General features: G+C 43.4%; 1 protein-coding gene across 1 annotated transcript in view; it reads left to right on the top strand.

Annotated features, from left to right (window-relative positions):
- Positions 1-22011: 22011 nt before the first annotated feature.
- The window catches only part of SIL1 (SIL1 nucleotide exchange factor), a 220499-nt gene continuing 217611 nt past the window's right edge, over positions 22012-24899 (top strand). Inside the window, exon 1 of the mRNA XM_040444617.1 lies at positions 22012-22114. The gene's annotated coding sequence lies outside the window, so the exon portion shown is untranslated. The remainder of the gene's footprint in view (positions 22115-24899) is intronic.

Raw genomic sequence — 24899 nt, 5'->3', positions numbered from 1 at the left:
TGTTTCCTTTGCTGTGCAGAAGCTTTTTATCTTCATAAGGTCCCAGTCGTTCATTTTTGCTTTTAATTCCCTTGCCTTTGGGGATGTGTCAAGTAAGATATTGCTACAGCTGAGGTCAGAGAGGTCTTTTCCTGCTTTCTCCTCTAGGGTTTTGATGGTTTCCTGTCTCACATTCAGGCCCTTTATCCATTTTGAATTTATTTTTGTGCATGGTGTGAGAAAGTGGTCTAGTTTCAATCTTCTGCATGCTGCTGTCCAGTTCTCCCAGCACCATCTGTTAAAGAGACTGTCTTTTTTCCATTGGATATTCTTTCCTGCTTTGTCAATGATTAGTTGGCCATACGTTTGTGGGTCTAGTTCTGGGGTTTCTATTCTATTCCATTGGTCTATGTGTCTGTTTTTATGCCACATACATTCTTTTTAAAATTCAAGTTTAATTAATGCACAGTTATATGTTAGTTTTGAGTGTACAATGTGATGATTTAACAATTCGATTTTTTTTAAACGTTTATTTATTTTTGAGACAGAGAGAGACAGAGCATGAATGGGGAAGGGGCAGAGAGAGAGGGAGACACAGAATCGGAAGCAGGCTCCAGGCCCTGAGCCATCAGCCCAGAGCCCGACGCGGGGCTCGAACTCACAGACCGCGAGATCGTGACCTGGCTGAAGTCAGACGCTTAACCGACTGAGCCACCCAGGCGCCCCAACAATTCGATTTTTTTAAAAATTTAATGTTTATTTATTTTGAGAGAGAGAGAGAGAGAGAGAGAGAGAGCAGGGGAGGGGCAGAAATAGAGGGAAAGAGAGAGAATCCCAAGCAGGCTCTGCACAGTCAGTGCAGAGTCTGATGTGGAGCTCAAACTCACCAAATGTGAGGTCTTGACCTGAGCAGAAATCAAGAATCAGATGCTTAACCAACTGCGCCACCATGGCGCCCCTTAACAATTCTATACATTGCTCAGTGTTCATCATGATAAATGTGCTCTTAATCCCGTTAAGCTGTTTCGCCCACCTCCTCCCCCCACCTTCCCTCTGGCACCCCTTAGTTTGTTCTTTGTGTTTAAGAGTCTGATTTTTTTGTTGTTGTTGCTTGTCTCTGTCTTTTTTTTTTTTTTTTAACGTTTATTCACTTTTGAGAGACAGAGAGAGACAGAGCATGAGCAGGGAAGGGGCAGAGAGAGAGGGAGACACAGAATCTGAAGCAGGTTCCAGGCTCTGATCTGTCAGCACAGAGCCTGATGCAGGGTTCAAACTCACAAACTGTGAGATCATGACCTGAGCCAAAGTCAGACGCTCAACCAACTGAGCCACCCAAATGCCCCCCCCCACCTTTTTTTAACTGTGAGGCCCTTAATGTTTACTATTAATAGATTCCATATATATATATTTTTTTTAAATAATGATTTTCTTTCTTAAAACATTGTTTTAAATGTTTATTTGTTTTTGAAAGAGAGAGAGAGAGACAGACAGACAGACAGAGTGTGAGCAGGGGAGGGGAGGAGAGAGAGGGAGACACAGAATCTGAAGCAGGCTCCAGGCTCTGATCTGTGAGCACAGAGCCAGACTCAGGGTTCGAACTCAGAAGCCATGAGATCATGACCTGAGCCGAAGTGGGATGCTTACCCGACTGAGCCACCCAGGTGCCCCAGATTCCATATATTTCTTACATGTTTATTTATTTTTGAGGGAGAAGGGGAGTAGGGGCAGAGAGATGGGGACAGAGTATCTGAAGCAGGTTTTATGCTGACTGCAGTGACCTTAATATGGTCCTCGAACTCACGAACCATAAAATCATAACCTGAACTGAAGTCAAACGCTCAATCAACTCAACCACCCAGGTGCCCCTGTTTATCTCTTTTTTTCCTTGTTCATTTGTTTTGTTTCTTAAATTCCTCATATGAGTGAAATCATACGGTATTTGTCTTTCCCTGACTGACTTATTTCACTCAGCATTATATCCTCTAAATCTATCCATGTTGTTGCAAATGGCAAGATCTCATTCTTTTTTTTTTTTTTATGGCTATTGTATATATATACTACATTTTGTTTATCTTCATCTATGGATGGACCTTTGAGTTGCTTTCATATGTTGGGTATTATAAATCATGTTATAATAAACAGAGGGGTGCACATATTTTTTCAAATTAGTGTTTTCATTTTCTTTGGGTAAATACTCAGTAGTGGAATTACTGGATCATATATATACACGCATTCTTCAAGGTACTTTGACACTTACGAGAATTTGATCAAAGGATAGATATAGAGATGGGTGGACATATGGATATATAATAAAAAAATGAATGAATGAATGAATGAATGACTAAACACATGGATAGATTATTAGATGTATGAGTGAACTGAGACATGGATGGAAGTTGGTGTTACCACTTGCCCTCCAGTTATTCATGATAGAAAGTGAGTGGTAAGGGACCTCATTCTTGATTCTTTCCACACTTTCCTCTTCCACATTCAATCAGCTGCTAAGTCCTGCCAATTTTACTTCTCAAATACTTCATAAATCCGTTTCCTGTTCTTCACTTCAACCACTCATTATCCTAGTTCAAGCTTTCTTCATGTCTTGCCTGGATGCTGTTACAGCCTCCTAACTCATCTCTTTGCCTTCAACCTTGTTCCCACCCCCACTCCCATCCAAAATCCTGCTGGAGGGCTCATTCTAAAATACAACTATGCCTGTGACACTCCTCTGCTTAAGCCCTTAGGGTAAAGTCTAAACTCCTTCGCATGATATAAAGTACCTTTGATGACCTGGATCTTGGCTATCTCTTTAGCCTCTCTTCTGCCATTCTCCACCTTGCATTGATTTGTATGCCTCAGAAATACCAGACTGCTTATAGTTCCCACCAGGGATCATTCTGTTTCCTTGCTCTGTCCTTTGCTCGTAGTAGTCCCTCTGCCTGGAATGCCCTTTCCTCACATCCATGGTTTAGAATTCTTACCTGTTTTAAGTTGAGAAACAGTTTACAAAGCATGTAACTTTGTATTTGTGATTATGCTTATTAACAGGGCCAGGACTAGGGTGCCATGTTTTTCTTTCTACCCCACGTAGCGCTTGAACTCAGGACCCTGAGATCAAGACCTGAACTGAGATCAAGAGTCAGATACTTAACCGGCTGAAGCTAGGGTGCCAAGTTTAAGGTTTATTTATTTTTGAGAGAGAGAGAGAAAGAGAGAGAATGCACAGGGTAGGGGCAGAGAGAGAAGGAGACACAGAATCTGAAGCAGGCTCCGGGCTCTGAGATATAAGCACAGAACCCAATCTGGGGCTTGAACTCATGAACCGCGAGGTCATGACCTGAGTCAAAGAGAGACGCTCAACCTACTGAGCCACCCAGGCGACCCTAAGGTGCCAAGTTTAAAGAGAGCTGTGCAGGTGAAAGTAAACATACCCCTCATTTTTGTGCCCTTCACTTGACTCACCTTAGTTTTGGTCTTAGCCTCTTCTGTATTCCTGAGGTCAAGAACTTTGTCTCTTAGTCCTGTAATCCCTGGCTCAAGGACTGGTGCCAGGCAGGTGCACAGTAAGTGTAGGAGGGAGGGAGAAAGCATGAATTGGAGGTTCACTGACTACGCCTTCAATCCTGACTCTATGTATTATTGGCTATGGGAATCTGAACAAGTTTCTCTTTGTTCCTCAGTTTCCTCATTTGTGGAAAAGGAATAATAATAATGAATATCTCAGTTATAGGATTGCCTTTCCATTTTGAGGGTAATTATCCACTTTGCCAAAAATTTGAGATTTATTAACCTAAAATATTCTTTACAGTATTCCCTCATGACTAAATTTTCTGCTTTATCTTCAGGTATGTCTCCTTTAAACATTTTTTGATATTCTTTACTTATATCGTTTCTTTTTCTTGATTGAACTTATCAAAAAGTTTTCTAGATCCTCTATAGTATCTCTATTTTCTAATTAATTTTTGTTTTTGTCTTATGATTTTAACTCCTACTCTCATTTGGATTAATCTGTTCTTTCTTAACTTCTTAAGTTGGATACTTTGTTTCAACATTTGATTTTCTTATATAAGCATTTAAATCCACACATTTCCCTTTAAGTATCACTTTATCTGCCTTCCACAGCTAACTTGCTAACTTTCATTTCTAAATAACTCCATTTTGATTTATTTTTTTGTCCCATGAGTTTAGAAGTGTATCCAAATGCATGGGTGCCTTGTTATCTTTCTGTTGCTAACTTCTATTTTGATTAGAGAAAGTAGTCTATTGATTTTTTTTTTTTTATGTTTGATGAGATGAGCTCTCTGGTCTAGTATGTGATCAGTATTTTAGATGTACCATGGGTACATGAAAGGATAATTGTTGGCTGCCTCGTGGGATTATTGTGAAGATAAATATTAGATAATACGTATACTGCACTTAAAATAGTGCTTGGCACTTAGTAACATCTCAAGAGGTAGTGGCTCTCATTGTTGTTTTGTTATTATTATTGGTGGATGATAATCTTACTCATCAATCTGTGTGTCCCTAGGTGCCCTGGGAATTAGGGAAATTGAGTCCTCTCCTGCAAGTCAGTGCTCTACGCTTTAGCATCTATACTGGCTACAGGATCAATTAATCTTTGACACTCACAGAAAGTACCACTCAGCTCATTACGTGGAAAACAGCTCAGAATTTGACTCAGACTGACCTGTGCTGGGGTCCTAATGTGGCCTCTCTCTAGTCGTGTGACACTTCTTCCCCCAAACTCTACTTGCCTTACTTGGGTTTGATCTTGGACTTGTAGCATTGTTAAGAAGATTAAGGTAAAAGCCTTCACCATAGGACTGGACAGAAAATAGACCTTTGATAGTGTTGGTTTGTTTTCCTTTCCTCCCACTGAGCCTGCAGGAACAAAGAGGAAGGCAAATTAGAGTTATAATACTATAGCCATCTCTACTCTCCCTTCCTGGCCTTCTCTCCTTAGAAAGTCTCTTTTTCATCCCTCCTGCAAGGCTGCATTTTTCTGATGCTCCTCCTCAGGGAGCGGCTTGAAACTAGCCCTGATTGGGGGGGGGGGGAGGGGGAAGAGGATGTTGACATATGCAAATCAGTACCCAGCCTCTTGCCAAATTAGTGTGACACCTGCTTGGACAGAATTTCCTTTTTATCTCCTATGTGGAGCAGCCCATTTTTTTTTCAGGCCACCGGTTACCATATCTAGATGACAACCCCGTAGACCTGCATGAAAACAGCAGCAGCATCCTTCTTGGAGGCCACACAAAGTTGGATTTGTCTCTGCTCATTCTGGGGTCCCCCAGGTGGACTGAATATCTTGGGCACCTCTGCCTTGCCCTGGGGCTGATGCTGAACTTCCCTCAACACTGACTTCAACCTCTCTTATTTTCTCTCCTCTGTTTATTTATTTGTTTGTTTGTTTGTTTATTCTTTATTTTTGAGAGAGAGCGAGACAGAGTGCGAGTGGAGTAGGAACAGAAAGAGAGGGAGACACAGAATCTGAAGCGGGATCCAAGCTCTGAGCTGTCAGCACAGAGCCTGATGTGGGGCTTGAACTCACTAACGGCAAGTTCATGACCTGAGTGGAAGTCAGACACTTCACCGATTAAGCCACCCAGATGCCCCAAGAGAAAGAGAATCTTAAGCAGACTCATGGAGCCCATCTCGAGGCTTGATCTCATGACCCTGGCATCATGACCTTAGCTGAAATCAAGGGTTGGACACTCAATCCACTGAGCCACCCAGGTGCCCTTGGAAGTTCTATTAAAAAAATTTTTTTTTAATGTTTATTTATTTTTGAGAGAGAGAGAGAGAGAGAGCACGCACGAGCAGGGAAGGGGCAGAGAGAGAGCAAGACACACAATCCAAAGCAGGCTCTAGGCTCTGAGCTATCAGTACAGAGCCCGACGTGGGGCTCCAACCCAGGAGCTGTGAGATCATGACCTGAGCTGAAGTCGGATACTTAACCAACTGAACCACCCAGGCGCTCTGGGAAGTTCCATTTTTAAATTTTTTTTTTTTTCAACGTTTATTTATTTTTGGGACAGAGAGAGACAGAGCATGAATGGGCGAGGGGCAGAGAGAGAGGGAGACACAGAATCAGAAACAGGCTCCAGGCTCTGAGCCATCAGCCCAGAGCCCGACGCGGGGCTCGAACTCACAGACCGTGAGATCGTGACCTGGTTGAAGTCGGACGCTTAACCGACTGCACCACCCAGGCGCCCCGGGAAGTTCCATTTTTAAAGAAATCTCCCCATGTAATTTTAATGCAGCTAGTTCATTAATTGGCATGTGGAAACCACTGGAGAACAGAATATTTGCTTTTAGGTTTTACATTCCCTCCTGAATAAATGCAATTCTGGCTTCCATGTCCACCACATATCATGATTGTAAATAATGAATAGTTGACTAACAGTGATTTAAGGAGTAAAGGCATTTATTTATCTCACATAATAAGAAATCCACAGGTTAGTAGTTTCATGTTTGGTTAATTTAGCCACTCAGTAGTGTCATCAAGGATCCAGGTTTTCTCACTTGCCATCCTTAGGGTATTTGTTCCATTTTCGGGTTTGTTCATAGTCATAAGTTGGCTGCTGCAGCTTGTACAGCATGAGCCTCTATGACAACTTCCAAGGTGGGGAAGAAAAGGATTGAAGATACCTATTGAAATGAGTAGGAAAATCTTTTCCAGAAGCTTCCAGACTTGCTCCCAAGTCTCTTTGTCCAGAACTAGGTCACTTGTCTACCCTTAGGTTTAAAGTGTTGCGAAAAGGGATATTGAGAAAGCATCTGGCATTTCTGAGTGTCTGTAGTGGGAGATAATTCTTACTAGTAAGGAAAAAGAGTGGGAAAAAGGCTTTCGGATAAGTAACCAACAGTGTCTCCCAGAAGACTTCTCTAAAACTACTCTTGAAAAGTCTCTTTAGGGGCGCCTGGGTGGCTCAGTCGGTTAAGCGGCCGACTTCGGCTCAGGTCATGATCTCGCGGTCCATGAGTTTGAGCCCTGCGTCAGGCTCTGTGCTGACAGCTCAGAGCCTGGAGCCTGTTTCAGATTCTGTGTCTCCCTCTCTCTGACCTTCCCCCATTCATGCTCTGTCTCTCTCTGTCTCAAAAATAAATAAACGTTAAAAAAAAATTTTTTTTAAAAAAAGAAAAGTCACTTTAACTGCTAGGTCCAATGACTTCCCTCCAGTTGTCCTTGTACTTGACCTCTTTGTGATTTGTTGTTGTTGTTGTTTTGTTTATGTTTGTTTATTTTTGAGAGAGAGAGAGAGACAGAGTGCGAGTGGGGTAGGGGCAGAGAGAGAGGGAGGCACAGAATCTGAAGCAGGCTCCAGGCTCTGAATTGTCAGCACAGAGTCCGACTTGGGTCTCAAACCCATGAATTGTGAGATGATGACCTGAGCTGAAGTCAGACGCTTAACCGACTGAGCCACCCAGGTGCCTCTGTGATTTTTTTTAAGTATATTTATTTTGAGAGAGAGAGAGAGAGAGAGAGAGAGAGAGAACACAAGAGAGAGAAATCCAAGCAAGATATGAGCTGTCAGCACAGAGCCCCACATGGGGCTCAAACTCACCAACCGTGATATCATGCCCTGAGTGGAAACCAGAGTTGGACGCTTAACTGACTGAGCCACCCAGGTGACCATCTCTGTAATGTTTTATGTTGCCAGCTCTTTCATTCTTGAAACTCTTTTCTTTTCTATTTTTTTAAAGCTTTTTTATTTATTTTGAGAGAAAGAGAGAGAGCGCGCACGCATTCTTGAGCTGGGAAGGGTCAGAGAGAGAGGGAGAGAGAATCCCGAATGGGTTCTGCACTGTCATCACAGAGTCCCACTTGGGGCTCGATCTCACAAACCATGAGATCATGACATTAGCTGAAACCATGGGTTGGACGCTTAACCGACTGAGCCACCCAGGCTTAAAATTCTTTTCTTGTTTGTGGCTGTATATTCTCTGATCACTTCTTCACTACCCTTCTTTTCTTTATAGGTTAGTGTTAACATGGGTTTTTAACCAGACCCTGTCTGAGCACCTCTGAACATCTGAACCAAGCAATCCATCCTAACCACGTGACCAAGACCTAATGATAGCTCTTTGTGGTCTACCTCCTTGAGACTTTATATTTGGAAATGGGCTTCCTTTCCCCTCTACAGTCCTGATTCACTCTCAGCCATGACTCTTTCTCTTCTCTGCATTACAGAGGTATTGCTCTTGATAAGGTCCTTAGCAGCTTGCTCTTAAGGACAGACTTTTGGTGCTCCTGGGTGGCTCAGTCGGTTAAGCGTCCGACTTCGGCTCAGGTCATGATCTCTCGGTCCGTGGGTTCGAGCCCCGTGTCAGGCTCTGTGCTGACAGCTCAGAGCCTGGAGCCTGTTTTGGATTCTGTGTCTCCCTCTTTCTCTGACCCTCCCCTGTTCATGCTCTCTCTCTCTCTGTCTCAAAAATAAATAAATGTTAAAAAAAATTAAAAAAAAGGACAGACTTTTAAAAAATGTTATTTATAACCTCTTACAGGATAGATGCTGGAACTGAAGAGCCCTTTGTTTTTCCACATTCCCTGGGATTTCAGAGTGGAAGCTGAATTGCTCTACAAAATAAAGAGGTGATGAGTTTGGAGTCCCAGAGTTTAAAAGATCAAGAAGAGAGAGAATAGAGTCAGTTGAGGGCTGGTTGATAGAAAGTTGAGACGCACCTACCACTTACAGCTATATGAGAGAATCTGAATAGACATGTTTAGAGCTGAGTTTTCAATGAAACAAGGTGTGATATGCCCCCCTCTCCGTAGTATACAAATTTTTATTGAAAACTTCTGAAGCCACCATGTATGTGGTTTGGCTCGATTTCTGACTGACAGCAGTGAGGGGGCCATAGGTTTAGGAAGCGGGCAGTGTGGACAGTCCCACATATGAGTCACACCCAGACTATCAAAGCCTCTCTTGAATCTCTGGTCCTGAGCAGCTTCAATTCTACCCTCCATGTAGCTGCCAGAGTGATCTTTCCAAGACACAAACTCAGGTCATTTCCCTGCTTAAATCTTTTGCTGGCTCCCCAGTTGGTTCTTCTTCTTCCTCTTTAAGTATTTATTTTTGAGGGGGCTGGATAGCAGAGAGAGAGGGAGACAGAGGACCCTGAGCGGGCTCTGTGCTGTTAGTGAAGAGCCTGATGTGGGGCTCAAACTCATGAACCAGGAGATTATGACCTGAGCTGAAACCAAGAGTGAGATGCTTCACTGAGTGAGCCACCCAGGTGCCCCTCCCCACTTGGTTCTTCTTAAACCTGGGGTTCTTCATGGATCTTCATTCTCAGGGATCTTCAGTACCCATTAGAACGTTTGTTATATAATCTAGGATTAATTTTTTAAAAAATGTAAGCATAGTCTATAATACCCAGATTACCAACTTATAACAATGTACTTTGAAGAGATTTTATTTTATTTTGTTTTATTTTTAATGTTTATTTTTGAGGGGGGAAGGGGCAGAGAGAGAGAAAGAAAGAATCTCAAGGAGGCTCTACACTGTTAGTACAGAGCCCAATGAAGGGCTCGAACCCACAAACTGTGAGATTATGACCTGACCTGAAATCCAGAGTCAGACACTTAACTGACTGAGCCACCCAGGCACCCCTTGATGAGATTTTACTATTAGTTTGCACTCATATTTATTGATCAGGGTGGTGCCAGGTAATCTTCTGAAATTAACTGAATTTAACTTTTAATGTTGTAAATTATTTTTAATCTCATTGTTCACAGATATATCCTCAGCACCTGAAACAGTGCCTGGCACGTTGTAGGTGTTCAATAAAGATCTGTTGAATAAATGAATGAATGAATGAATAAAATATCTTAAACTGAGTTCTGATATCGCTTGAGGTCTCCTCAGCGTGGCATGTGAGGTTCTTCACAATCAAGCTAGGAATACTCAACTAGTAATTTTATCAGACAGTCTGGGCAGGATGTGGAGGCGTAGTCCTTTTTAGAAAATAAAAAAATGAAAGTAGAAAGGATTTATGTACATTTTGACAGGGAAGAAGTGATATGCAAATGATTGCAAATATAATGCAAATGACATGCAACTTCTCATGCAAATGAGCATCCTGTCTTTGGAATCAACTGCCAGAGTATTCACTAATTTGTCTGTGGTACTGGCAGTAAATCTTTCAAGAGCTTAGGATGCAAGTTTCCTTGGTGGGAATGTGTATATATTGGGAGGAGGAGATGGTAGGAAGGGGTCTCTCAAGGAGGAGTCAGTGTGATGCTGTAAGCCTACTTTTTAATATGAAGCTGGTACAGTATACAGCTTCATATAAAGTTATTCTGCCATGACATTCGAAAGGCTAGTGTTTTGGAATTGGCAGAGTGTGGGGCAACAAAATGCAAGTCCTTATACCCCTTCAACTCTTTGGCAACGTCACATCTCTGTCCTACCTGTTTCACACCATCCAGGCTGTGGACTACCAGAGTACTGAGTGGGGAGATCCCTGGCCCTAGGTCCTCACCATAAGAACCACAGACGAGCCTGAGATAAGGACTCTTGTAAATCGTATCTGAAGGAGGCTAAGAGCCTGATGTAGAGTTCTGTATTTCCTAATGTCATGACAAGAAGAATTTAGCTGAATTTCTGCTAGACCTATTAGAAAAACATCAGTGGTTATAAGAAGCATGGGGGCTTTATGAGAAATATATCTACTTAATTTCAATGCCAATGATGTGGTCTGACAAAATTGGAAGCTTACTTGGAAATCTAAAGGAAAAAAGTCAAATGATTTTTTCATTATAAAAACCTGTTCTTCCCTGTCCATGATGTGAAAGGACATTTTTGGTTACACAGACTCCTCTCCAAGGGTTATAAAAATATTGGGAATACAAAATACAAGAGCCTCTAGCAGATATATTTTAACATACCTCAGAATCTGTTTTTTTCCCTGATGCTTTGCTTTGCAATTAGACTCCCAGCTATACAGACTTGGGCAACTTATTCAACTTTTCTAAGACTTAGTTTCCTCATCTGTAAAATAGGAATAACAGAATCCTCAGGAGATTGTTGTGAAGGGTAAAAGAGATAATGCATATACTTAGCACAGTGTCTGGCTCACAGTAAGCATTCCATAAATGTAGCTCTTTGCAGTGGTCATCTGTGGATTTGCTGCTTGGGGTGCATTCACTTTCCATCTGGTAATGGTACCTCATTTCCTTCTGGTGAACGATCATTGTCTCCTCAATCCATGTGGTTCTAGTGAGACTGACTCCACCCTCAGCACTAGGAATGGAGCATGTGACTTAGGTTTAAAACAATTAGACCATTCCATCCTCTAAGCCACAGTTCTTGATTGAAAATGGGGGCATACATAGAGTTACCACATGACCCCGAAACTCCACTCCTAGATACATACAGGGGAATTGAAAACAGGTGTGCAAACAACAACTTGAATATCAATGTTCATAGCAGCATTATTCCTGTCAGTCAAAAAATGGAAATGACCAAAATGTCCATTATCTGATAAACAGATAAAGAAAATGTTATTATACAGTAGCAATGTTATTCAGTCATAAAAAGGAATGATGTACTGATGTATGCTACAACATGGATGAACTTTGAAAATATTATGCCAAGTGAAAGAAAAAATTCACAAAAGGACACATATGATTTCATTTATATGAAATATCCAGAGTAGATAAAGGGGAGTGGGGAGTGACTGCCAATGGATACAGGGTTTCTCCTTGAGGTGATCAAAATATTTTGGAATTAGCTAGTAGTGATCATTGTGCAACACTGTAAATATACTAAAAAAAACCACTGAATTGCATACCTTAATGTTTATTTATTTTTACTGAATTGCATACTTTACTATTTTATTTTATTATTTAATGGCTATTTATATTTGAGAGAGAGAGACAGAGACAGAGCACAAGCAAGGGGTGGGGGGCAGACAGAGGGGGAGACAGAATCTAAGCAGGCTCCAGGCTCTGAGCTGTCAGCATAGAGCCTGGCGTGGGGCTTGAACTCAAGAGGTGTGAGATTATGACCAGAGCCTAAGTTGGTCGCTTAACCAAGTGAGCCACTTAGGCGCCCCTGAATTGCATACTTTAAAAGGGTGAATTTTATAGTATGTGAATTATGTCTCAATTAAAAAAAAAAACTAAGCTAGAAATAAAGTGTATGGGCACATGGCTCAAGAAGGCCGATGAAAGCCAGTACAAATGAATTGAACCATCTAGAGCGATGAGGGGACTAAACTAGTTCCCTTCTTGTAGGATTCCAACTTGAGAGAATATAGGGTCTGGAGCTGCTTACCTGTAGAGTCTGAGACTGAATCATCCAACCTAGCTGCAAGCAGAGTCAAGAAATGAAGAGACATCATGACCTGGTTACACGTTGGAGCAAGACTAGCTAATCATCCCTGTGTGCCTGGGATTTTCCTGGTTTTAGCACTGAAATCCCTGTGTCCATGTTAGTCACCCTTGTTGGAGCTCTGAATCAAGCTCTGCTTGAAACCCAGGACTCCACCTGGGGACTTTCTAATTACAAAGGTAAATAAATTCCCTTTTTGTTTTAGCAAGTGTCACAGGTTCAGTTCTCCAGAGGCAGGCACTAAAACAGACTTTAGGGTTCAAGATGTTTATTAGGGAGCAACACCTATGCAAAGAAGAAAGCAGAAGAAGAATTAGGTAGAGGAAGAAGTAAAAGTGTGATGTGGGCTCTTGGCCACTCCAGCAGAAATCTCTGGAACTAGAATTGCTGGTCAGAAGCTCCCACACTGAAGCAAAATGGCTCGGCCATTGTACTCTTTCTGCTCCTTTCACCTCCAAACTTCTAGTGAACCTTCAAATCTCAGCCTAAATGTTGCCACTTGAGGGATGCCTTTCCTAAAAACCTCAGTGACGTTAAGTCCCATTGTGCCTGGCTCATCTCCTTTATGTGGTTATTTGATTAATTATGTATTTTTTGGCTTTGTTTTATGTTTTACTTGCATTTTTTTAGTATCATGGAGAAAAGGACTGTTCTGGTTAGCTGTCTAGGTAACAAACAACCTCAAATCTTAGTGGTTTAGGGGCACCTGGGTGGCTTAGTTGTTTAAGCATCCTACTTCGGCTTGGGTCATGATCTCACGGTTTTTAAGTTCGAGCCCCACTTCAGGCTCTCTGATGCCAGTGCAAAGCCTTCTTTGGATCCTCTGTCTTCCTCTTTCCCTATCTCTCCCCCATCCCTCTCCCCTGCTTGCGGCGTGCAGCAGGTGCAAGCGTTTTCTCTCTCAAAAATAAACATTAAAAAAAAATCTTAGTGGTTTAAAACAGAGTTTGACAAAGTAGGGCCCATGTATCACTTCTAGCTCATAGCCTGTGTTTGTATAACTAGAAAACTAAGTATGTTTTTTTAAACTTTTTTTATTAACTTTTTTTTAACATTTGTTTATTTTCAAGAGACAGAGAGAGACACAGTGCGAGGGGGGAGGTGCAGAGAGAGAGGAAGACATGGAATCTGAAGGAGGCTCTAGGCTCTGAGCTGTCAGTGCAGAGCCCGACGCAGGGCTCAAACCCACGAAGAGTGAGATCATGACCCGAGCTGAAGTCAGACACCAACCGACTGAACCACCCAGGTGCCACCTTTTCACATTTTTTAAGTTTGTTTGTTTACGAGAGAGAGCTCATGCACAGGGGAGAGGCAGAGAGAAAGGAAGAGAAAGAATCTGAAGCAGGCTCTGTGCTGTCAGCAAAGAGCCCAATGTGGGACTCAGTCCCATGAACCTGAGATCATGACCTGAACTGAAATCAAGGAGTCAAATGCTCAACCGACTGAGCCATCCAGGCGCCCCTAGTTTTACATTTTTAAGGGGTTATTAAAAACAAAATAAAATAAGACAAAACAATGACAGCACCTGACAGAGATAGTACATGGTCTGCAAGGCCTAAAATATTTACTATCTGGCCCTTTATAGGAAAATTTTGCCAACTCATGGATTAAAACAACAGTCAGTTTGTTATAGCTCATGATATTACATGCCAGGAATTCTGGAATGGTTTGGTTAGATGATTCTTCTGCTCTATGTGATGGTGACCGGGACCTCTCAGTGACACTTGACTGGATGCTGGTCTGGCCTGAAAGGTCCAAGAAGGCTTCACTCAAATGTCTGGTATCTTCCCTGGGTGGCTGGAAGTCAGGGCTTAGCTGAGCCCCTCTCCCTATCCATGCTGTTTCTATTTCAGGGTGGTTGGACTTATGGCAGAACTGCTCAGGGCTCTAAGAGACCAAAGTGGAAGCTTTCAGAGTAGGCTTAAAACTGAATAGCATCACTTCTGTACTTTATTGGTCAGAGCAATCTCGAGTCAAAGGGAGCCAGCCTAGATTCAAAGGGATGGGATATATACTATACCTCTCAATGATGGGAATGCAAAGAATTTGAGACCACTTTAATCTACTTCCAGACTAAGTCTGCTCACTTATCGTTAAATCCCTAGCTCTTAGCATAGCACCTATCACATGAACGCAATAAATTTGTTAACTAATGAACATACTGTAGGGGCGCCTGGGTGGCTCAGCGGTTAAGCGTCCGACTTCGGCTCAGGTCATGATCTCGTGGTTCGTGAGTTCAAGCTCCGCGTCGGGCTCTGTGCTGACAGCTCAGAGCCTGGAGCCTGTTTCCGATTCTGTGTCTCCCTCTCTCTCTCTCACCCTCCCCCGTTCATGCTCTGTCTCTCTTTGTCTCAAAAATAAATAAACGTTTAAAAAAAAATGAACATACTGTAATAGGCGGAATCTGACCTATTTGTGATATGAAAGTATTAGATTCGGAGCTAGAACAAAGGGTCTAATTGGACCCTTAGCATCATTCTATTCCACATGTTTCATTTAGGGGCATTTATGGTCCCAGCACTGTGCTACATCTCTCAGAGTATTTGAACTTCAGGTTATATCTGTATGTCAAAGGATTTCTGTGAGAATTAAAAGGCGTACATGAGAAAGCTTTATAAACTGTAAAGTTCTGTTTAATGTTGTTATTATTCTCATTGTTGCCCAGGGTGGGCAATGGACAAGGCCAGAACCCCTAAATACCCTGCCCTGGAGGAAGGCTCCTCAACTTTTCTCCACTCTCCATCTCTTACCCCTGCCAGTTACTGAGGAGCAGACATTAGGAGAATGGAATAGGGTTCCTGTGGCTATGCAATCCATTTCTAGCCAGGGCAGATTTATTTCCCTAGAGTGGCTCTCATGATGGTTCAATCGGTCTCATAATTCCATAATGATCTTGGTGCCAATGCCTCCCACTCTGGGTGTCTCTGCAGAGGCCATGGGGAGATGGGAAGCCACACTAGCTAAACAAATAAGAATGATTAGTTGTGTGTGGCCAGCCCCTTGTCGCCTGAGCTGGCCCATTGTGTGCTCCAACATATGGAGCAATAAAGATGCTGCTGAGAAAAACCACATTCAGCTTGTCATCTTCATCCAGCTCAGGTAATACAGTATGTCTTCTCCAGAAGATCTCCCAAGACCCTCTGTTCCAGAGATACTCCCATACCTTTCATTTCATGTGTGTCTTATTTGTTTAAAAAATTTTTTTTAAATGTTTATTTATTTTTGAGATTGAGAGAGAGCACAAGTGGGGGAAGGGCAGAGAGAGAGGGAGACACAGAATCCCAAGCAGGCTTCAGGCTCTGAGCTGTCAGCACAGAGCCCGATGTGGGGCTCGAACCCACAGACTGCAAGATCATGACCTGAGCTGAAGTTGGACTCTTCACTGACTGAGCCACCCAGACACCCCTCATGTGTGTCTTATTTGTGACAAGAGGAAGGGTTTGTCTGCCTGAGTAATACCTCTTCTTCCACCCTTTCCGCAAAAGCTCATATATAGCCTGGGCATGATGTATAAGGTGTGTGTAGGTCTGGGAGTGGAATAATTAGAATACTAAGTGGGGACATAAAGCAGGATCCACATGTGTATTTGTGTGTGATTTAACTTTATCCAGCTTCTATCACCATGTATGTGTAACCAACAGGCATGGAGAAGAATAGAGAAGAGAGAAGAAGATCAATTCGGCACTTACTGTGTCAGGCACTGTGCTGAATGCTTTACATATGTTATCTCATTTACTCTCCATAACAATTGTTGAAGGAAATACTAATATTACCTCCATGTTACAGATAAGGAAACACCACTGTAAGGTAGGTTAGGGTTAAAGTAACTTGCTTAGCTAGTGAGGAGCAGTCAAAATTTGAGCTGTCCGATGCTGAAGCCAGTTCTCAAACTGCTCCACAGTCCTGAATCCAGGCTCTCTGCTGACAGTGATATTGAATTTTTTTTAAGTTTATTTATTTTGAGAGAGACAGAGGCAGCACGAGAAGGGGAGAGGCAGAGAGGGAGAGAGAGAATCCCAAGCAGGCTCTGTGCTGCCAGTGCAGGGCCTGATGCAGAGCTTGGACCCACAAAGCTGCAAGATCATGACCTGAGCCAAAATCAAGAGTCAGATGCTCAACCTACTGAGCCACCCAGGTGCCTCAGTGGTATTGGATTTGATGATCTAATGTTCTGAGTCATGCCACACTGCAAGCCTTATTGTCCACACATGATCTCCCAAAGCTCTGGTGCTTGGGAACCTTTTTAGGGACAGCGTCAGAGGAGTTGTTCTCCCCTTATTGACTTGCTGACCCAGGACTGTGCTAGCATGTGCAGGCATGGCCAGTCACTGTACCCGTTATGCCCAGGATCCTGTAGCAGACAACATCCCTTCTGCATCTCTCTGCCTGAAGAAGCAGCCCTGGCCCTTATGAAGGGGTCGGCACAGATTGGACCAGGAGAGGGCCCATAGGCTGCCCTACAACAGCCCTGCAGTAGCCTTGTTCTTAGGGCTCTTCCAGGTGTGTGCGTGGCGGTGGGCAGAGACTGAAGTGAACTATTCCAGTCAACTTAACTCAGCCCAAATTTAGAATGTGAAGTTAAACTGTATTGGCCAGTCAGATATCTTGATGTGATGCAGACAAGAGCAAGAGGACCGGTGGTCTATGAGAAGGAGAGATGACAGTATAGCCTGTCTTCAGACCACCTTGGTTCCAGCTCCTGTCCCTGCCTGTCTTTCTTTACGTCAGCCTTTTATCATGGATCTGGGCAAACCTGAACTGCTCTGTATGACCAAAGGGTGAGGAAGGCTTGAGGGAAAATCCTGGAGAAGGAGATATGAACTGGCTGACTGGGTACCATGCAAGGGAAAGAAAAGATAAAAAATGATCCATGGAGGGACAGAAGAGGACTTGGGAGGAAAGAAGTGCTCAAAAGGGGTTTCAGGTTATCTGCTGTGGGGTGTGGGGGATTAATGTTCTCCTCTGTCATCTCTATGATACCTGCAGCCATGGGTTCTTGGTGGGGAAATGGAACAGGGTGAGGGACAGCTCACACCTAGGTTATACTCCATCTGCTCCCAGTCTGGTTTCCTGATGGTCTCTGATTGATTTTCAATATACTCTATATGGTATGTTTTCATATTTCACTAGATACATTTAATTGTGTAATTATGTAAGAAATATATTTGTGGTAAAGTCCATACCATTGTGTGACAGTGTTCATGTGTATAAATGCAGAATGTTTTAATTTATGTACATGTGTAAACTTGCCTGTGTCCTGTATTTGACTTTGGATGTGTAAGATGTGTGTACGACTGTGGGTGTTTGTGCCAGGGTGTGGGGCTTGTGGCTCTTTTCCAGAGGTGGCTGCAACGATATATCCCAACCCGTGTGTTCTCTTTACAATATGTCAACTTTTCCCATAGACAGATGGTCTCTCTTTCCTTCTCCTTAAATGTGGACAGACCTCTCTGAGTCTCTCAACCAACAGAATATGGCATAAATGATGCTGTGTCCCTTCTGAAGGTAGATCATTAAAGTACCAGGCACTTTTATGTTTTGTTCTCTTAGGATGCTCATTGTTGGAAACCAGCTACCAAACTGTGAGGAGGCCAGGCAGCTACTAAAAGAGGCCGCTTGTCAGTGTCCTGGCTGACAGCACCAGTTGAGGTCCCAACTGACAGCCAGGATCAACTTCCAGCCATGTGAGTGAGCATCTTGCCTTTACTGAACCACACCAGCTGACAGTACACAGAGCAGGGTTGATTCTTCCCTGCCAAGCCCTGCCCAACCTGCTAAATAAATGATTATTGTTTTGGGATGCTTTGTTGTGCAGCAGTGGATAGCAGGAACAGGGCTGTACCTTTGCCCTGTGTCTATGTGTGTTCCTGTGGTTTGCTGCCTTTGTGGGTGCCTGCAGGCAGTGCATTTGTGTCACATGTCTGTGTACCTGAGTAGGTGTGTGCTTGAAGGTGTTTCTGGAGACAGAATCATGGTTCTGGGGGTTTGCTTCGGCCTCAGTGGGAGTTTTTTGGTGAGAACCCTTTGAAATCTTGCCTGTCTTCTACGTCTCTTCTTTTGAGTGCTTTTCCTTTGAACCAGAGATGCCTGTTTAGCTGAGAGCAAATGCAGCTTAAATTTACTGACCTTTTCTGGCTGAAGCCCCGCGGAGCTGCCAAGGCCTTCTAGCAGGTGAGAGGCTGCCATACAGAGGCTTCATATCCCTTTTGCAGGGGGCATTTTGCTATTTTTCTTTTTCTGCTAAAGAGGCCTTCAGAAATGAACCAGAGACGGAGCAAAGTATAGTCACTGGGGTCCTTGAGGTCTCTTGGGGGTAGAGATACCTAGAATTCTGGAGTTCCACCAAGGAAGCTGCTTATATGGGCTGAGATGTTCCCAGGTTTCAGTGTAGAGATCATCTGGTTTCCATTCTGCCTTGGTTGCTGCCACCCACTCCATCTGTGTGCAGCCCAGAAGTGGAGGACCCTGGTTCAGATGGCCAGTTCCTCTTGGTCTCCTTGGCAGTGCCCCTCAGCTTCTTGCTTCTTCCATGTTGGCAGCTCTATTCAGCTTGCCTGGGAACACTGAGAGCTCTGGCTTCATTCACATCCCTGCCCTTGACTGACTTTCAGGACCTCTAAAGTGCTGTTGTCCAAAAGAGCTTTCTGTGATGACACAAATGTTCTATAATCCATGCTGTCTGATACAGTTGACATTATTCACATGTGGTTCTTGAGCACTTGAAAAGAGGCTAGTGTGATTCAGGAACTGAGTTTTAAATTTTATTTCATTTTAATTAATTTAAACCTAAATACTGCATGTGACTGTTGGCTATCATATTGGGCAGCACAGACCTGATGAGTTCAAAGAGTTTTGCTGTATCTGTAAAATGGGAATAAAATTTGCCCTATCTGTCTCAAGATGATGAATGGGGAAGAGTTTTACTCACATAAGGGATTTGGAAACAAAGACAGCCGTGTGAACTGAGTGGGCCTATTCTTTTTTTTTTTTTTTTAATGTTTATTTACCTTTGAGACACAGAGAGAGTGAGAGCAGGGGAGGGGCAGAAAGAGAGGGAGACACAGAACCCGAAGCAGGCTCCAGGCTCCGGCATGAATTGCGAGATCATGACCTGAGCCAAAGTGGGACACTCAATGGACTGAGCCACCCAGGTGCCCCTAAATGGGCCAATTCTTATAGTTCTGTTAATATTTCTGTTTTATAGTCCTTGTTGGACTGTGTTGATTTGATCTGTTTACATTTCTGTATCTCTCATCTAACCCTGAGCTCTTTAAGGGTAAGAACCCAGTGGTACTATTTCACAGCTGTATCCCCATAGCCAACAGCTGGCATGTAGTTTGGTACTCATGTTCAAGTGGATAAAATGTCTGGAGTCCAGGAAGGATTTCTGGCAGAAGGATTTAAAGTGTATGGTGAAAGCTGAGGGGGAGGGGTGCAGAGAGGAAGAGGAAGCAGGACAGGACAATTTGATGATGAGACAGAGCTGGGGCTCTTGCTCCCCATGCTCAACATTCTAGGCCAATCCAGAGGGAGCAGGGAGCCAATTCCTGCTGCCAGAAATGCTTTCACACACTGGGTATCAGGTTTGTGGGAGCTTAATTGAGAAAGGCTGATGAGAGGAGAAATGATCTACTCAACACATTTTCCTTATTGAGGAAGGCTAATTGATCATCTAAATCTCTTGCCTAGCAGGGCTCTGGGTATGCCACAGCAGGGCTGTGGTTTCCTTTGATTGGTGGTGGTCAGGATGAAGGTAATTTCTCAGGCTCTGTACTCTTGCAAGCTTTTGCTCTTCTGGGGAGTGGAAGAGGGATCTTGGAAGCTCTCCAATAGAGCTGCAAGAAGAGGTGGCTTTTTGTTTGTCATTTACTTATTTAAAAGAAAAATTTAAACTTATTTCTGCTCAATTCCAAGAGTAATACATGGAAACAGAGAAGAGATTTCTGTGATCCCACCACCCACCATCCCACCATCCCTGGACCTCAAACTTCCCACCTTTACAGTGGTTCTTCTTGTTTGGGGGCCATGAAAGTAGGGGCTGTTTAGGCCCAGTCCTGCACACTGATTTTAGCAGCTGAGAAGACTTGAGATCAGAGCTAATTCTCCTGGGAAGGAGGTTCTCAGGTCTTTTCAACGTTTTGAGGCCTGGGGAGATTCAGAATTTCTCTTTCCCCTACACATCAACTGATTAGAGCTGTCCCAAGAAGGCAGCCAGGTTCCTATGAGTGTTGGCAGCTCTGTGTCCAGCTGGACTCTTTTCTTGGTCCATGCATTTATTTATTCATTCTATTATAAGATTTGAGCTTATTCTATTTATAAGCATAATACTCTCGTAGCACTTTATTAGTATCTTTTTATAACATGTGTCAGGCTTGATTGTACTTTATATGTTCGTTCTGTAATTTATCACTGATGTAATAGATATTTGTTGAACGTTTATTATTTATCCTCATGCTACTAGGAAGTGACACAAGCTAGAATTATTGCTGGGCTACTCTTGCTAGCCTCTTGGGTGGTCCATGGAAAAAGTGAACTGTTCTCTGTCCTTTCCCACTCAGTCCTAGGGAAGTGTCCTATGTAGACCTTTCTTAAAAACTGACACTGCCCACTCCACTATTGCCCGGAGGCTTGTTCTCCTTCCCCAGGCAAACCGAAGTTTGCTCATGGGTGCTATTTCCCATCTGTTTGAAGTAAACATAATCAAGAAAGTATATTAACTGCTAGAAGCCCACATTATACCTCAAAAATGGAAGAAAAAAAACACAAACTTGAGACAGGTGGATTGCTCTTGGGGAATACTTTTCCGGGGGAAGTCACTGCTTGTTTGGATTGTACTTTTCTCCACTCATAATTGACCAGGAATCACTGTGTCTGGACTCTCAGGGCCCGAGGGAGCACTCCATTTTACTAAGCAGGTTAAACTACTCTGGTCAAGGGGAAGGTCTTATCATGGAAAAAGAACAGGACTTTGGGAGGCACTCAAATCTGGCTTACATTCCCAGTTCTACCACTTCCTGACTATATGACTTTGTACAAGTTCTTCAACTTCTTTGAGTCTTAGCTTCCCCACCTATAAAAAACGGACGGCTCTTCTGATCTCAGGAAGTTTTGAGACTATATATGCAACACCTGGCACATATAAGATATTCAGTGCTCTAGCAGCATTTGAGCTGTAGGGTACTTTGAAAATAATTGGTCGTTTTTAATTCACACAATACATAAGCATATAAAGTAGACGACTTATAGGTGACCTCTCGGCACGAATTTTCAAAGGACTATTTACAGCTTAAGAGTCTCGGATTTATCTATTCCACACTGAGTGACAACAGCTTAATTTATTTCTACTTCTCATGCCCGCTGGTTTCCTTCTGATGTTCCTTCCGCTAGAAAGAAATTACAGTATTGGAAAATCAGAAATGAAACTTCGAAGTCCCATTTTGGTCGAGCTTGGAAGCAAAATCAGCCCCGCGGCGATCTCCTTCAGATGTCTCACGCTGGCGGAGGGTTACAGCTGAAACCTAACCTCATCACGTGTGCGTTAGTGGGCGGGACTTAACAAGCGGGGGAGAGAGAGACGGGGCTTAAGAGCTACGAGAGCAGGAAAGAAAGGGAGGCGGCCGCTCGTCGTCCTGGAAGGCAGCAATTGGGTGAGGTGGGAAGTGGCGTAATAAGTGAGCGCTCACAGATTCGGAAGGTCGCTGCGGCGTCTGCGCATTGGGAGCTGGTTGCTGCTGTAGCCGCCTGGAATTGTGGGGGTTGTGTCTGTCCCTCGGCTGCCGGGCGGGAAGCCGAAGGTAGGGGCGGTGAGGGCCACCCGGCCCTGGAGCTGCGCGGGGGGCTCAGGGCACTGTCCGAGCCTTCTCTCACCAGCGGCCCCGGCGCCTTCCCAGCACTGTTGCGGGGTCCCTACACATCCCCTCCCTGTCCCCGTCACACGCACATCTCGTCCCTCCCAAACGGGACGTCCAAGTGGGCCCTGGCCTCAGCCCAGGAGTCGCCTTCCCTACCTTTTGTGCTCAGAGAGTTTCCAGTAATTCTTATTAAGTGCCAGATGAGGCGGTGGGGATTCCGAGATTAGCTCTTGATTCTGCATCTCTTCCCTTTCTCCCACCCTCAGTTTCTGCATTTAATTGCTCCTTTGTTGAAATTCTGGTTCTTGGCAGAGGCCAAGAATTCACCATATGGAATTGCCCTCTACTCGCGTCGTGTTTCCACTCCTATCTTGTGTTTTCCTTTTTCCTGGTAGGTCGAAGACTTGCCTTTGAAGTACAGGTTACAGACTTTGTTGTTTTTCAAATCAACTAAGAAGTTGTGTACATCCCTGGGCTTTAGTAACTGATTTCATTTAAAGTGGAGCATGGGCACCTTCAGTGCTTCCCCGGCGTTTCTGATTCACGTGGTCCTGAAATCCTTGCCTTGAGATTCTCCGCTTCAGAAGACTGGAGGGAATCCACTGACATTTGAGCCCCTAAAATGGGGTTCTGGCGGGGAAAGAACAGGAGTCAGGAAATGCCTGGCACCAGAGAGGCCAGTGTGGGGTTTCTTTTAACAGTAGAAGCTAGAGGACCGGTTGTTGGGGCCCCCCCCCCCCCCCCCCACCGGTATGTGGTCAGTTGGATTCAAGCCCATCTGGCTTTCTGACCTCAGTAAAACAAAACCACAAACTGCTTTGGAGGATTAACCCAGAGTGGGTAGGCAGAAGAACGAATCCTCCAGGTTTGCTAACAAAAGAAAGTGATGTGTTTGTAAACACTAAGAGTGTTTGGACAGTGTGAAAGATGTTTTGGTATATATTGGTGTGTCTTTTTACCTCTCACAGCACCCAAACTTTATTTTCTGATGAAAATATAGCCACATTTGGGGATTGGATAGGATTTTGATAGCTGGGGTAGGAGGATATTAGGTTTGATGTTTGTGTAACATGGATCAGTTGAGAACATGGCCCTTAGGTTTTTAAGAGGGTGTTGCCACGTCGGGTTTATTTTGGCTTTTCTTTGGGTTATTTAATGAATTTAATATGCTAATTGATACGTGTGTTGTTATGATGAAATTGGCTACAGAAAAGGCTTATTGCCCCCATTTTACAGATGGTGGGAATGGGGGATGTATTAGTACAGCTGTGGTAACCCAGAATGAAAAGTTGTCTTGTTCTTGGATTCCTGCTTTCTTTGCCTTCCCTGATGTCTTTGAAGGCTATTTATTACTCAGTTCTCTACAGAGGACAACTTTGAGCCCTGGTGTGTTTCACTGACACACAAAATCTAATTAAGCAAAACTGAAAAGCAACAAAATGGGTTTTGTAACAAACATGCTAGCACTTCTTGAGTGTTGTCTTCCTTTAGAGTGGTATATGTATATCACTTAAGTGATGTCGCTGTCCAAAGCAGTTTTGAAAATCCACATCTGAAACAGTTTTCAGAGACATTTTTGAACTATGTTAGCGATCGATTTCATTAATACATAATACTATACTTTTTTTTTTTTTTTTTAACCCCGAATGGTATGGTTAAGCAACCTTGTTAGCTAGCTTGTCTTCGGATGAGTAAACAGTTCTTTTGAAGTGGACATAATACATTTTTGGTGTGTGGTGAACATTAGTTTTGAATCTGAGTCTATCACTTATTAGCCATATGACCTTGGACAAGTCACCTCTTAGGCTCAGTTTTCCACTGCCTAAAAATGGGAATCTTGGAGCACCTGGCTGGCTCAGTTGGTGGAGCATCCGACTCATCTTGGGGCTGTGAGTTCAAGCCCCATGTTGTGTGTAGAGATTACTGTACTTAAAGGTAAAATCCTTTAAAAAAATGCAGATACTTACTTGGAAGAGTGATTAAATGAATGGAACACATTAAAGACCCAGAAATACAATAAATATTTATGCCATCAAAGATTGAAGATTTGCTATTAATGAGAATATTTTTTGAAAAATGAGTCTCTAAAGGCATGTTGTACCTTTTTCCAAATAGGTATGTGCCTTCCAGTTTTCTATTCATTATCTTTGTGGATTCATGCTCTGACCTCATCCTACTTCTTGTCTTCTTTTTCATTCATTTTCTGTCCTTTCCCAAGTGAGTCAAGTTGTGCTGCAGAGGCCGTCTGCCAGTCTCTTGGAGTAAGCCTCTTTTCAGGAGAGCTAATCTGACCATTCTTACAATGCTAGCCCCTTGGTCATGTGTTCCTGGTGATTTTTCTCTGGGGCCTCAGCTGGCTCTTAGACCACGCTCTGTAGCACAGGCATCTCTAACTCCGGGATTTGGTGTCAATTTGGAGACCTGTCCTTGTGAGGCTAATCTTTTCTCTTTCTGAACAAGGATGAATACTTTATTCTTCTTTGAGTTAGCCTGAAGCTGGAGGCCTTAGTTTTTCACAACATAGAGCTTCTTGTTTTAAGTACATGTGGTCTGAAGGGGCAATATCCTACCATTTTCTTTCACCAAGGGCTTCACTGCTGGGTAGAGGAGGAGGAGAATAGCCCCTTGCCATTCAGGTGGGCTTTGGGTAATCCCTGATTCCTAGCATCAACAGTAGTTGAGTTTGAGATAAAAACCTTGTAAAAGATAGAAGCTGCTCAGGACGCAT

This window comes from Herpailurus yagouaroundi, unplaced genomic scaffold, assembly GCF_014898765.1.
Source record: "Herpailurus yagouaroundi ecotype Mexico unplaced genomic scaffold, PumYag 192, whole genome shotgun sequence".
Lineage (NCBI taxonomy): Eukaryota > Metazoa > Chordata > Mammalia > Carnivora > Felidae > Herpailurus > Herpailurus yagouaroundi.
Note: the sequence above shows the minus strand (reverse complement) of the source record. Positions and strands in the feature narration are given on the sequence as shown.